Source organism: Heloderma suspectum, chromosome 7, assembly GCF_057233095.1.
Source record: "Heloderma suspectum isolate Gila_16-S chromosome 7, 16-S_ref, whole genome shotgun sequence".
Taxonomy (NCBI): Eukaryota; Metazoa; Chordata; class Lepidosauria; order Squamata; family Helodermatidae; genus Heloderma; species Heloderma suspectum.
The window spans coordinates 29891153-29903284 of NC_139464.1; the positions used below are offsets into that span (position 1 = coordinate 29891153).

The 12132-nt window shown below is 44.1% G+C and overlaps 1 protein-coding gene across 1 annotated transcript in view; it reads left to right on the forward strand.

Annotated features, from left to right (window-relative positions):
- Window positions 1-12132, forward strand: part of CHRM2 (cholinergic receptor muscarinic 2) — a 227007-nt gene that overhangs the window by 32799 nt on the left and 182076 nt on the right. The gene's annotated exons all lie outside the window — the stretch shown is intronic.

A 12132-nucleotide genomic window follows, 5' to 3' on the forward strand; every position in this document is an offset into this window, starting at 1 on the left:
AAGGCCTGGCACTTGAGCCTCAGTGGCAAGGAAATAAACCGGGCACCTCACTCGTGAACATTCTTCCTATCCTCACAAACACTTATTAGTTTATTTTATTTCAGCATGGGAATGAGCAAAGAGGGGAGGAGAAGAGGGGAGGCAACATCAGGTGGCTACCACTTTGCTTCTGACATTAATGATAACTGGCCTGTTTAGCTGCCATTAGAGAGACAGGACACGTGGAGGTCTCTGTGTTCAGTTCTCATTAAAATGAGTGTTTGATGTCTGGCAAGTAATTTTCCCAGGCTTCTCCACTGGGAGTGAACTTAGAGGGACTCTCTGCAAGAAGTCTTGACATGCGAAAAGAAGCTCCTTCAAGAGGAACGTCCAATTATTTTATTTCCTTTATAACCTTGAATCAATCAACAGGCACCGAGGGGCGGGGACTTGGCTTTGGAACAACCCAGGAGAAAATACATGAAACAACAGTTTGATCAAATCTCTTTGGAAAATGGAAATGACATTTCTCATTTGGAGGTCAGAGCAGTTAATGGACTGACAGGAGCTCAATTTCTTGATTATCCTCAATCTTCTGCACACAACTTTTGTGATTATCAAGATCACTGATTTGGATTGAGTCAACTCCGATGTTTAAATGAGCCCTTGTCTTTCTTGCCCTACAGGAAAAACTGACCCAACCACAATTTCCTTTCTTTTCGAGGATCATCTGGCACACCTCTCCTACCATTATATATACTTTTTCAATTGGGGGTTTCTTTGCTGTTGTCATGACCCACAACCCTGGGGTCTCACAGGGCATGGAGAAAAACTCTAATGAGGTTCAGGGTGTTGTCCCTCATGGGGCCCCTCAGGACCCCCCTTTGTGCCCGACTGGCCAGAGGATGTAACTTTATTTGCATCCTCAGACTTGGAGGTTGTGCCCCCAGTTGCATGGCCATTGTCTCAGCTTCATCAAAGGAGCTTAAGAATACAAGATCAGGCAGGGTTCCTTGAAGGAATACACCCAGCCTTTTCCAAAAGATGGTGTCTACAGCAGAACATGCCTTGTGTGCTTCATAAGGCATCGGGTGGCTCCAGCTACTTACTGTTATATCATCTCCCCACATTGTGCAAAGGAGGGAGAAAGCCCAGCTAGTCCAAACTCATGTGGGAGCTCTCCAAGGTCCTGATCTGGTTACCTGGATTTGTAAGCTCTGTTGTGACCCCTGCTTTGACTTCACCTATCAGTACTCCACCGGATGTTATGCGAGCCTTCCCTAAAGGAAGTCCCAGAACCTTGCAAGACAGGAGAGCTGCAGGGTGTTGTCAGTAATTGAGGAAAGCTTCCAAAATTTGCCTCATCCAAATTTATCGTGGATTTTGGAGCTCCAAAATTACCAGCATCTGTTTCCAAAATGGTAAATCCCTCATGCATCATTTCCATTATTTCCCCCCCGCCATTTTATACAGAACATTGCACTGCATGTGGCTTGCTACAACGTTTAGTTCCTTCAGTTCATTTGTGTCTTTTCCACTTCTATGTTACCAACAGACATCTGCACATTGCTACTGCAGAACACAATCTTCATAAGATCATATACATGATGGCATCCATTCTTTGTGCTGTGTTTTCCCAGTGTGCATGTACACTTCTGTGCATTTCTGAAACAGAAGACCAGATGTGAAGTTCACCTGGGCATAGATATAACACTGCATGGAAAGAAAGTGCATGCTATAGAATCATAGAATAATAGAAATGTAGGGTTGGAGGAGGCCTATAAAACCATCAAGTCCAACCCCCTGCTCAATGCAGGAATCCAAGTCAAAGCATCCCTGACATGGCTGTCCAGCCTTGTCTTGAATGCCTCCAGTGTGGGAGACCCCGCACCTCCCTAGGTAAATGGTTCCATTGTCATATTGCTCTAACAGTCAGGAAGTTTTTCCTGATGTTCAGCCAGAATCTGGCTTCCTGTAACTTGAACCCATTATTCTGTGTCCTGCACTCTGGGATGATCGAGAAGAGATCCTGGCCTTCCTCTCTGTGACAGCCTTTCAAGTACTTGAAGAGCGCTATCGTATCTCCCCTCAGTCTCCTCTTCTCAAGGCTAAACGTGCCCAGTTCTTTCAGTCTCCCCGCATAGGGCTTTGTTTCCAGTCCCCTGATCATCTTCATTGCCCTCTTCTGAACCCTCTCCAGTTTGTCTGCATCCTTCTTAAAGTGCGGTGCCCAGAACTGGACACAGTACTCCAGATGGGGCCTAACCAGTGCTGAGTAGAGGGGAACTAGTACTTCCCAGGATTTGGAAGTTATACTTCTATTAATGCAGCCCAAAATAGCATTGGCCTTTTTTGCAGCCACATCACGTAGTTGACTCATATTCAGCTTGTGATCGACAACAATTCCAAGATCCTTCTCGCTTGTAGTGTGGTTGAGCCACGTATCCCCCATCTTGTAACTGTGTATTTGGTTTCTTTTTCCGAGGTGCAGAATTTGGCATTTATGATTTATCCCTATTAAATGTCATTCTGTTGTTTTCTGCCCAGCACTCCAGCCTATCAAGATCACTTTGAATTCTGTTTCTGTCTTCCAGGGTATTAGTTATCCCACCCAATTTTTTGTCATCTGCAAATCTGATCAGCATTCCCTGCACCTCCTCCTCCAAGTCATTCATAAAAATGTTGAAGAGCCCTGAGCCCTGTGGTACCTGCTCGATACCTCTTCCCAGTTGGAGACGATCCTATTGATCAGCACTCTTTGAGTCTGATTCTGTAGCCAACTGTGGATCCACCAGATCATTGTTTCATCTAGCCCACTTTGAGCTAGTTTGCTCATCAGGATATCATGGGGCACTTTGTCCAAAGCTTTGCTGAAGTCGAGGTATGTTAAGTCCACAGCATTCCCACCATCCACAAGGGAGGTTACCTGATCAAAAAATGCAATCAGATTTGTCTGGCAGGACTTGTTTTTGATAGATCCATGTTGGCTTCGAGTAATCACTGCATGTGTTCAAGGTGCTTACAGATGGATTGCTTTAGAATCTGCTCCAGAATTTTCCCAGGGATTGATGTCAGACTGACTGGTCTGTAGTTCCCAGGTTCCTCCTTTGTGCCTTTTTTGAAGGTAGGGACAACATTAGCCCCTCTCCAGTCATCTGGCACTTCCCCCATCTTCCATGTTTTCTCAGAGATAACAGACAGTGGTTCTGAGAGTTCCTCTGCAAGTTCCTTTATTACTCTAGGATGCAGTTCATCTGGCCCAATCATACATACAGTTACATCATCATTCCTTTTTTGCAGGGTGTTATCAATGTCACGTGTACTGTACATAGGGATGGCAGAGAAATCTGCCACAGACTCCAGTGAGGCCGGATTCTTTAGAATCCAACCACCTGGGGTCTGTGGCGGAATGGACTGCTCCGCCACCCCACCCCACGAAGTCCAGTGGGGATGGATCCTACCTGGTGCCGGCCGGTCTGGGTCCATCCGCTACCATCCGCAGCCATCCGCTGCCGGGCTGCAGATGCAAATGGCATCCCTGCTCTTTTCATGATTGGCTACATAAATATTTACATAGCCCATCACAGCCAAAGGCAGGGACACAAATGGCATCTGCTATACCATTTGCGTCCCTGTTCTTTGCTGTGATAGGCTACGTAAATATTTACATAGCCTATCACGGCCAAGGGCAGGGATGCAAATGGCGTCTGCTATGCCGGACGCCATTTGTGTGGCAGCGGACGGAAGTCCAGCTGCGGACAGGCCCGGCCATCAGCTCTGCCAACTCACCACAGAGTGGAGCCAGCCGAGAAGGATTCTGGGGGAGGGACGGATCGCCTCCCCACCACAGCGGATTCCCCGGACCGGATGGGTGAGTGGGGTTCATACACCCGTAACTGTACATCAGTAATTTTATGGGGAAGGGAGATGCAAATGCACTGAAAGAGCACTTCCTGCCCTAAACACTTTACAATCTACACTGAAAGGAAAGGGATTAACAGGAGAGACAAGACTAATAAGACACTCATGTGTATTTATGCCTGATTTCAATTGGGTTTGAGGGCTAGAGGGAATATGTAGAACATGTGGGCTTGGGGGGGGGCAGTGGAGGGAGCAGTCTGTGGTGGGAATTTCAAACAGAAGGGTCAGTAGCAAGGTATATTTTATGTATGTATGTATGTATTTAATTTAAAACACTTGTATCCCACCCTGTATCATTATGATCTCAGGGTGGTGTACAGATAACATCAGTTTAAACAGTATGAAATGAATAGTTTAAACAGCTAAAAACATATTGCACCATTAAACAAGCTAATACCAATTACAATCTAAAACAATAAACTACTTTAGGGAATGCATTTAGCCCTCAAAGGCTTTGGTAAAAAGCCATGTTTTTACTTGGCACTGGAATGAAACCGATGTCTTGTGCCAATCAGGCCTCCAAGGGGAGGGCATTCCACAACCAGGATGCCACAGCAGAGTATATCTTTACATTTTTTTTATTTATTTCATTTATATTCCACCCTTCTTCCATCGTGGAACTCAAGGTGGCTACAGGTGGTTCCCAGGTGGTTCCCCCTCCAAGCACTGACCTGACCCAGACCTGCTTAGCTTCAGCAAGGTGGCTGTCTCATGTGCCTTCAGACTATGCCTAGGACCATGCCTTATAGCAGGAGGGTCCATTGTTCACTGTTAAGCACACATGTTTCATGGATAAGATCGTGGGTCCTGTTCCTGGTTTCTTCAGTTAAAGCAGGAATGGGGAACCTCAAGGACCAAATCTGTTAAAGGAAGTAAAGTAGCATAGCAGGGTTGGGAAAGGACTCTGGGAGATAATTTGAAGAGCTGCTGCCTACCAGAATAGGCATCTAGACAATGCTGAGTCAGATAGACCATCGGTATAAGGCAGCTTCATACGTTCGTGTGTAGGAGATCATCAGGCAGCTGGGGGTGGCGGAGTTGTTAAGAGAGAGCAAATTTTGCTTGCTGTATGGAAGTAAAAGTGACAAGGCTTGTTTTAATGTTTGGAAGAGATGTGCATTGCATTGCTGAAGAGGGGAATGCACAGAAAACAATGCATGGCAAATGATAAGGAAGCAAAAATTCCATGAAATGGTGGAGACATTGTTATGGAGGGAAGAGAGGGTAGTTTTGCTGGTGATGTTAACTCTTCTTGTTGTTGCTTAAATGGTCAGCAGAGAAAGGCAACCACTCTTGTATGAATACAGTGGGGACAATACTTGCAGGAAGGACAGTATGGGGGTGTGTTGGTATGGACTAGGGAAATTAATTTCAGTTAGTTTTTGACCAGAATTTTCCCTAGTTCATACCTCCTGGCACTCATGAATCCAAATGCAATCTGCAACTGAAGTCCGTACGGTTCCGAGCTTGCGATGCAATTTGCGGCATGCACAAAAATGTGTTCGAAAAATGTGTTTGTTTGAAAAATGAGCATGAAGAAATGTGTGTTTTTTGGAAAATTCACACAAGCACACTTTAAGCAATGGGAGAAAAATGTGTGCATTATAATGATGTTCGCAATTGATGTGGCCATTTGGGGAAATGCAAGAAACTGCACATGGATTGTCATGCCAAAAAACAAACAAAAAACAAAGCTTGCAATTTGAGACAGAGGCAAGTCAGAAGGTGCTTCAAGGTGGGATTCGGAGAAACGCAATGAGCTCGAGTTTTTCTGATTTGCACATCCCTAGGGACGACATCCAGACCTCTTTCCTCAAGGAAAATCACATTTTCCTTTCAACAATATATTGGCCTTGAGAATATATTGGTCACAATCTGATGAAGTGGGCTGTGATACATGAAAGCTTTTGCCATAATAAATGTGTTAATATTTCAGGTTCTGCTTGACTCGTGGTTGATTTTACAAGAAATCAAGGAGGGACGGTTTTTCAGGCAAGCACCCCTGCTTGCTATCAGTTAAGAGAACTGGAGTGGGAAGAATGGCCCATGTTGAAAGGACCATTCTCCGTGATGCTGCTCATATGCAACCCTTCTCCCTGCTCTCCCCCCCCCACATAAAAAGTAAAAGCCTACCAGGTAGGTGCTGGTTGCTCTGGTGGTGTAGTGCCTTCTTTTAGACAAGAGAGATGTGCTGGACTCCTTCCTCTCCTCCTCCTCCCCACATTTGTTTCAGACGTGAGTCATTTGAAGCATCTTCTGAAGCCCTGACATTGCTTGGCCTTGTGCTGTGAGGGCAAAGCCACAGTTTCCACCATCCCCTATGGAAAATGACAAAGGCTGTGGAAGTTGGAGTTCAGCCCCCACAACCCGCATGGAAGCACTGTTTTCCAGAAGCACTGCAAGCATCTTTTTCACTTTTGAACCAAATGTAAGGGGAAAGAGAGGGAGGCCTGGCACATCTCCCATCGAAGGGGAACATTTGCTGGCCTGGTAGGCTTTTCCTTCTGGGATGGTGATGAATTGGGCCCACCAAGGTGGGGAAATGAATAAGGCTTCCTCCCCCCATGTTTCGACATCCCAGCTCCAACTAAAGGGGTTTAAACATTCAAGGAGTCCTGATTCATTAGAAGCCCGCTTTCCAAACCCTAGCCACAGTCAAACCAGGAGCGAAATGTGCTTATTCATCCCATTCATGCCAGTGGGCTTAAGCTTGCTTAATTCTTATACTTGATCATGGGCCTGCGCAGTCTGAGTGCTGGGGAAATGAAACTTCTCCACGTAGGGGAATGACCACCTTGAGGAAATACGCCAGGATATTCTCTCTCTCCTCCTACCAACCCCACCCCCAAGCCAGCAATGACTGTGCTATTCTGAGGAAAGACGTTTGTGTCCTCCTTGCAATGACTGAGTAACAGCTTCCCATATGTTTTTGCATTAAAAGCAATCATCTGGAAAGGCCTTCAGTTTGCCCATTAAGAAATGCAGATTAAAGCCATGTAATTCTCCTGGGATGTGTTTGTTCTTTTTCTCTTTGTCATCCCTGCCTGTTTGAGGCAACAAATTTCTTTTTTTCTGCTGCCTTGTGTCAGTACTTCATATGGAGTGTGGGAAAATGGGTACGCCCAGCCACAGTGCTTGTGTGGGAGAGACCGTGTGTTCCTCCAGAAGTTTTCCATGGCATTGTTTCTTTCCATTTGGCAGCTATATGTTGTCACCTCTGGATTGAAGACCATCTAACCTGATGTCGGATGTTCGATTAATGTTGTGTAATTAAAAATGGGGTGAGCGGGACACCGGCAAAATGAATAAGCACAATCTGTGTACTGTATTTGTAGCCAGAGGTAGTTCACTTTGGAGAACAGAAGAGTTATCCTAACATAAGGTGGGACCTCTCAGAGCAGTATAGAAGTAGATACACTTGCAAGCCTTGTGCATTTTTTTCTCACCGGCAATGATTGTGTGTATATTTAAGAACGTTATGGTTAATATCACAAACATTGTGATGAAAATGCAGAGGGATGGGTGAATCTATCAGTCTCAATTACTCCCTCATTCATTTTTTTAAAAAAATCTTTGTTTCTTGAATATGAAGAACTTTGAGAAATTTGGTAAATTTGTTTCAAAAATGAACTGAACTGAAATTCTAGCCCATCTGTACCAGTCAAATTCAATACACATAACTATTCCCAGCATGGAGAGGACGGTGATATGCCTGCCTGTCATACAGCTGTTGAAGATGGTTTACTACATGGGGATTCAAACCCAGACCTCTAAGAGCAAAGCACTCGAAGAACTGAGCTTGAATGGACGAATCTGGCAGTTTTGGTTTCTTCACTGTTTAAACTTTTAGGGATGTCCAGATTTTGTGAAATCCATCCCGCATGTGTTTCGTAGATTGTGTGGTGTTCGTTCTGTTGTCTGTTCACAGACTGATTCATTATTATTATTTGTTATGCAAAAAAATGCACAAATAATTCTGTAAGAGGGTCCTCCACAATTTACATAATTTACGTTAGTACACAACATTTAGCATATTTTCCCCCATTCCATTCAACTTTTCCCTGCATATATTTTCCAAGCTGGCATATGCCTCAGCAGAAACTTGCATATTTTCCTATGAATAAATTTGCATAAATTTTGGGAAAGTAAAAAAAACAAAAACCTGAAAGTCCACGGACTCTGCGTGGCCTGAGGGGACTGATCTGCAGCGGATTCCGCAGGTTGGTTTCTTAGGAATCCAAACTCATTTCAGTCTGTCTTGAATTTCTCCAGCATCCCTAATCAGTTCCTTTTTGTCCCAAATGTGGAGAACTTGGTGAATTTTGGTACATTCTGATCAGAAGTGAACTGAAATTCTTACCCATCCCTAGAAATGCATGATGTAAATCAGAAACATCAATATATGTCAGCTATCTCCCTTCTCTTTATATGTGAATAATTTGAGAGTTTGTGGGGATGGGTTTTAGAGGGGACATGGTTGGAGATACAAATAGATACATGGTTGGCAGCAGGATAGAATACCTGAGCATGACACATTTTAAACATGTTCTTAACCATGAGGACTAGAAGCATACTTTGAAAATAATAATAATGGAATCTTGTGGTTTTATGGGGAGAAAAACAAATGTCACATTCTTTAAAGTACAGTGCAAATCAGACATGCACACTACTATATAGTATAGTGTGTCAGGGCCTATAAGCTGATCTATAGGGGTAGGAACCTGTATTCTAGAGGAATCTCATAATATCAGACTTATTCTCTACTAGCATTTTTGAAATCATAGGTTCAACTTTTCTTGTCTCATTGCTTGGCTTGCAGTAAATACCTGTGATTTGCCTGAAGTAAAAATTATATTTTTTTATTTTATAAGGTAGAAGATAAATGTATATGCACAGACACTGTGTAAAGAATAGGACAGCCCCTGGCCCTGACAGTACATATGCTGGCTATCACTGAGCAATGACACTGAGCTTCAAATTGGGGCCCAGGCAAAATTTACCCCAAAGTTCAGCACTGCTTACCTGTTGTGATAGCAGCAATTAGGTTTTTTTTCTTCTTTTTTAAAATTGAACTGTGCTGCCACATAAGATTTGTGGGCCTCTGCCGCTGCTTCCAGCAACAAACAGAAGAGTAGGAGTGCACGAAAGCCACTTACCTGGTCTCGCAGCTTGTTCGCAGTGGGGGGGAGGCGCTTCGCTGCTCTCCCCCGGAAGTTCAGGCCGGGGGGGGGAGGCTTCCTGCCTCTCCCCGCCGAAATTCAGGAATAGAGTTGCCCTTATTTTCGCCGTAGTCTACGTAATCTTTACGTAGACTACAGCGACCAAATAAGGAACGCGAATGGCGGCTCCCTATGGGGGCCGCCATTTGCGTACGCGCTTATTTTTTTTTTTTTAAAGTCACCCGTGATAGGCTACGTGACGATTAACATAGCCTATCACGGCTGACTTTGCAGATCTAGCCGTGATAGGCTACGTTAATCGTCACATAGCCTATCACGGGGGTGTTTTGTTTTTTTTTTACTTTTATTGGAATGGCGGTGGTGGCAGCCGGTCGAAAGACCGGCTGCCGCCTCTGCCCCTGTCGAAGACCTGCCGAACCGCCGCCGGGAGGGACATTCAGGAAACGTAAGTTCCGTCCCGGGGGGGGTGCAGGGGGCAGGGGGGTGCAGAGAATTTCTCCCCAAAACTTCTTCAGGGGGCCGAACACATTGGCGCTCGGCCCCCCGAAGTTTCAGGGAGAAATTCTCCGCCATCCCTACAGAAGAGGTTTTAAAAAAGCAAAGCAAAAAAGAAGCCACTTCAACAAGGAATTAGCAGCCCTGAACTTTGAGGGCTTTCACACACTCCATGGCTAAATGACCTTCCTAAATTCTCTATTTGCAGATTTAGCACAAGGGTACAGATTTAGCACAAGGGTTCAGATTTAGCATAAGGGTACAGATTTACAGATTTAGCATAAGGGTACAGATTTACAGACTTACAGATTTAGCATAAGGGTACAGATTTACAGATTTACAGATTTAGCATAAGGGTACAGATTTAGCGTAAGGGTACAGATTTAGCGTAAGGGTACAGATTTAGCATAAGAGTACAGATTTAGCATAAGGGTACAGATTTACAGACTTACAGATTTAGTGTAAGGGTACAGATTTACAGATTGATCATAAGGGTACAGATTTAGCAAGATGGATGGTTGATATTCTGGAGGTGACAGACTCGACCTTGGGGTAGCTGGGGGTGGCGACGGCCAACAGGAAGCTCTGATGTGGGCTGGTCCATGAAGTCACGAAGAGTCGGAAGCGACTGAATGAATAAACAACAACAGATTTAGCCTAAGGGTACAGATTTAGCATAAGGGTACAGTTCCTCTATTTCTAGTGTTCAGGTGTGAGTTTTTCTGCTTTTGTAGCCAAAACAGCACCACCCACACATAATAGGAAGGTGTTGGCAAGCTTGGGACAGCTGCAATTTCTCAGAAATACAAAAAATCTTAAGCACCCCCCCCACACACACACACACACTACATGATGGCAGGGGTCCCCAAAGTCGCACCTGCAGGCACCCACAAAGCTTAAAAAAATCATTTTTAATAGATGTACATGGATTTGTATGCAATGAATACATATATACGTATGAAGAGCATGCAATTTTCTAGCAATTATACATAGGGATGTACAGACTATGTAAAATCTGCTCCGTCTGTGTTTTGTGGATTGTCAGGTACCTTTCATTCCATCATCCGGCCACAGACGGATGCGAATATATTTTCTTCGTCATGCGGAAAAATACGGAAATAATTATGTAAAGATTTACTTAAGTATTTACATAATTTACCCCAGTATGTAACATTTAGTGTATTGTCCCCTATTCCATTCTACGTTTCCTCAGCAAAAAGTATTTTTCTACAAATTTATATGCATAAATTTTGGGAAAGTAAAAAAATCATCCAAAAGTACACAGACTCCGCAGGGCCTGAGTGGGTTGCTCTGCAGCAGATCCCGCAGGTCGGATTATTAGAAATCCAAACTGATTTTAATCTGTCTCAAATTTCTCCAGCATCCCTAATTATACTAGGGATGTACAAAAGTCACTTACCTTTTCGATGGGGTGATTCGTGGTGGCGGGGAGGCGCTCTGCACCTCCCCCCGAAATCCTAATCTGGCCGGCTCCGCTTCACGGAGATTCCGCAGAGCTGTCGGCCGGGGCCGCCCGCAGCCGGACATCCAGCCGCTGGGCAGCCTGCAAGCAAAAAACAAACAGCTACAGCCGCCGCCATTTGCGTTCCCTATTTTTCGCTGTTTTAGCCTACGTAAATATTTATGTAAGCTATTATGGCAAAAAAAGGGGAACGCAAACAGCGTAGTGGGTGCCATTTGCATTCCTTTTTCCCCCCGCCGTTTTAGCCTATGTTAATATTTACGTAAGCTATTACAGCAAAAAAAAAAAGGAACTCAAATAGCGCCCACTACACTATTTGCGTTCCCCTTTTTTTTGCCGTAATAGTTTACGTAAATATTTACGTAGGCTAAAACAGCGAAAAAAGGGAATGCAAATAGCCGCCGCCATTTGCGTATGCTGTTTTTTTTTTGCTTGCCGTGATAGGCTACGTAAATACTTACATAGCCAATCACCGCCTCCACAGGGACGCAAATGGAGTCCCTGAGTTAGCCATGATAGGCTACGTAATTATTTACGTAGCCTATCACAGCTATGATGAGGAAGCGAATGGCGGCCGCAGCGCAGCCGCCATTCGCAACTCAGTGCAGATGGCAGCAGGTAAGTGCTCCGTTTCGCGTGCCTTTCATGGGTTGGGGGGGCGAAGGCTTTCTTCTGCCATGGATTTCGGGGGGCCGAATGCACTGGCATTCGGCCTCACCAAGATCCGTGGCGGAATTCTCTGACATCCCTAAATTATGCATGGGTTTCAACAAAATCAGACCAAATATCCAAATAAGTATCCATTTGAAGGTGGTGTCTATATGCCACCTGTTCAAATCCTGAAAGCGTTGTAAGGTCCTCGATCTTTTAGCTATCAGAAGGGCACAGAGAATCCATTTACACTGACCATTTGTTAATTTCCATGAAGCAGGTAAATAATTTAAATGAACATGCACATCAGTGAATTTTATTATTTATTTATGATATATAAATAAATACATTTATTTTATTTATTTATATATTAATTAATATATAATTAATATATATTAATAAATATCATTTATTTATGATATT